Source organism: Saccostrea cucullata, unplaced genomic scaffold (genome assembly GCF_032062105.1).
Source record: "Saccostrea cucullata isolate Sc308-1 unplaced genomic scaffold, CSIRO_AGI_Scuc_v1 ctg23343, whole genome shotgun sequence".
Lineage (NCBI taxonomy): Eukaryota > Metazoa > Mollusca > Bivalvia > Ostreida > Ostreidae > Saccostrea > Saccostrea cuccullata.
The window spans coordinates 1,504-5,016 of NW_026931772.1; the positions used below are offsets into that span (position 1 = coordinate 1,504).

Below are 3,513 nucleotides of genomic sequence, written 5' to 3' on the forward strand. Positions count from 1 at the left end.
AGCACCAATATCGTAAACGTAAGACAAAAAAATCTATAAAAAGTAGGATATTCTTAATATTGATTTTTAGTTTGAGAAAAAAAAACCCAATGTAGTCTATATGAATGAATTTCATTCGCTTTATTCAAAAACAATCATGTCCAATAAACAATCATTTCCTAGTCCAATTGTGCGTTATATAATTAAACTATCCTCAACATAAGGAAATCAAAAGATTAAAATTTCTATAGATAATAATTTTTGACATTTTGCGTGATTTGAATTTTCCCTAAAAATGTTTAAAAGCAAAAAAAAAAAAAAAAAAAAAAAAAAAAATAAAATAAAAATGGTGAGAAGTAAGTGTCCCACAGAGAAAGAAGTCTCGCCTTGTGAAAGTAATTAACACATAACTTCCAAATTAACTAATGTTATCTTGTAAATCTATCCAATACCCAGTGAACACCATTTTTACTGTGGTAATTATATGGGAAGTAAAATAACTAGTATTTTTATTGACTTTTACTATTTCCAGCGATACAGATTTCCATGTTAAAAAGCTGTAATTTTAAACCAAAATATCCTGTTACATTTTAATTATAATAAAAAGGTATATATAATACTCTCATGAGTAATCGTAGTGGTTGTCGTGCAGGAACAGAAGAAAATATGGTTTTAATAAAAAAAGATTTTGTGGTACTGTGTTTCTTTCTGCACTTTACAACTACATGTTGTATTACTCCGCATTCCCATCTACAAGGTATTTTGAAGTTGTAATTTTTTTTGTAATAAAAAAAAAATATATATGAGTACAAATTCAAAATTTACATATATGTAAAAAATAATATTTTCTGTATAGATAATAATATATATCAATGCTTTGTTTATCAGGAAATGTTGAGGCTCTACTGAACTTAACTCCCTGGAACTGGAAACATCTGAACACATCCGTCAAAGTGGACACCCGAATCTCTGTGGATATTTCTCTTCTGTCTCACTATAGACTTACTGGAAAACATTTCAACAAGTATCAGAGTAAGTACTTATGTTACAAATATAAAAGAAAAGAGCGCCCCCAAAAATAAATCTATAGTGAGAAGTACATGTATATTCAATTTTCATGTAAAAATATCTCCGCGTTCCTTAGAAATAAAATTTAATGAATGGTGCCAAAATATTTTTAGAAGGAACTTATATATACTGTTTGTAGGATTTAAATATATTTTAAAGAATTAAGAAGTAACTGTACACGTAATATGTAATCTTCGAAATTAGAACTCCAAAAGCAAAGAGACTACGCATCAATTCTAAAATTCATACCCAACACAAAAGGGAAAGATGGCGTCTATACTATATACCCTGATCACAGGCACCTGTAGTATGGATAATAACCCCCCCCCTTTTTTTAATGAAAAAAATGTAAGAGTGTATAATATCTCAAAAATATAAAATTTCCCCGTCAAACACACCTATATGTCATTATATGCAAGAAGATTGTACTTTTTCTCACGTTTAAAGAATGGCCTTATTCGGTATAATAAAAATACACAAGGTAAGAAACAAAAGTTGTAAACAAACGGGGAACCCCTACTTCGAGACAGATTACTAAGGTAATAATTAACGTTACCTATCATAATTTTGCAATCACTCTGTCTGGGGGATGTTCTTTGATTAGTCTCTTTAACCTAAACCCCGCTATTAGCGTTTATATGCCGTAATCAGACGATTTATTAATCGGATACATAGAATTTTCTCCATTGGCAGCGTTAAAGGAGGTTTTGGAGCTGCTTTTATTTTTCGCCTTATATGATTGGCTAATTATAATAAAGTTTAAATATCTAACCAATCAGATAAGGCGAAACAGAAAAGCAGCTCCAAAACCTCCTTTAACGCTGCCAATGGAGAAAATTCTATGTATCCGATTAATAAATCGTCCGATTACGGCATATCAAACGCTAATAGCGGGGTTTAGGTTAAAGAGAATAGGAAAAGAACATCTCCCAAACAGAGTCCTTGCAAAATTATGATAGGTAACACAAATTATTACCATGGTAATCTGTCTTGAAGCAGGGGTTCCCCATTTGTTTACAACTTTTGTTTCTTACCTTGTGTATTTTTATTATACCGAATAAGGCCATTCTTTAAACGTGAGGAAAAAGTACAATCTGCATGCATATAACGACATATAATGTGTTTGACGGGAAATTTTATATTTTTCGAGATATTATACACTTACATTTTTTTTCATAAAAAAGGGGGGGGGGTATTATCCATACTTCAGGTGCCTGTGCCCTGATATGAAGACAAAGAAACTGGTGTACTGTGACATGACTACCGAAGGAGGGGGTTGGACGGTAAGAAATTTCATGATTTTCTATTTTAACTACACGTATAATTAAATTTTTATAATTCATTTATTTTAAGTAAATTATATTTTCTTTTGGGGAAGATATGTTTCCTGTATTTTGTATAGTTAAAATTGTAATATCGACTTTAAGTTAGGATCTCTTTTTTTCTGTAGATTTTTGACCTCCCCCTCCATGATTTTTATATATGCTGATATAATACATTTTCATTATACATGTACAGATGTAGGTTATCAATAGGCGGATGGACGGATCAGTAGAGTTTTATAGATCCTGGGATTCGTACAAAGAAGGATTCGGTAATGTGGAGGGGGAATATTGGTTAGGTAAGATATAAATTGATTGTTCATCATATCAATTATATGGATCCCCCAATAAAGTTCATAGATAAATTAAATTACGTATCCTAATACATGTAGATCCATTGAGTTACATGCATTTAACAATTTAAAACCCATTTTGAACTAGCAAAATTAGATATTTCGAAGAAATTCCATGTATGCATGTATACTGGTTTCAAACTGTGATTTCTTTTTTGAAAAATGGTATGGTTTATTTTGCAAACCTTTAAAACAAGTCTTAATAAAGTATCCTCAGTTAGTTTAGTTTTAAGTCTGTTCAAATCCTGAAGCCCGGGGGTAGTATTTGGCAAACATTTTGCAACCACTGTTGATAAATGATTTTAAAATCTAATTGAAATTCTTGGCCAAATTATTCAAGTATAACCTGGTTATGTCGGTTTATTCAACATCTATACTCTCAATAAATTCATTTATGATTAAACGTCATTAAGTTTTACAAGCTGCAATATTCATTTATTGTTTTACTCCCCCCCCCCCCCACCCCCACACCCACTCCCAAAATCTTTTTTTTAAATTTGGTTTGCTTGTTTTCACATCTTTATTACTTAAGGGAGGACCTATGTCGTTCCACGTTAGAGCAGCGTTATTTGACATCACAATAGCGACGTTTCTTTCATACCTGCTGGCTTTTGCTAAGTTCTGTGATTTAGGCCTAACATTGTAAATAGTCAATAACATACACAATTTCAAAAAGAAAATTTATTCATTACTAATAATTGTTATATAGTTTTTTGTTAATTTATGGAGTTTGTTTATATAAGAATTTTCGTTGGTTGATGGTTCATAGCAATTTCAGTAGTGAAAAGAGA

The 3,513-nt window shown here is 30.9% G+C and overlaps 1 long non-coding RNA gene across 1 annotated transcript; it reads left to right on the forward strand.

The window, feature by feature from the left end:
- The first annotated feature begins 648 nt into the window (after positions 1-648).
- On the forward strand, positions 649-1,336 carry LOC134233509 (uncharacterized). Its single transcript, XR_009985006.1, has 3 exons — positions 649-736; positions 868-1,011; positions 1,252-1,336. It is a non-coding gene; the product is annotated as an uncharacterized LOC134233509 (long non-coding RNA).
- The last annotated feature ends 2,177 nt before the right edge of the window (positions 1,337-3,513 follow it).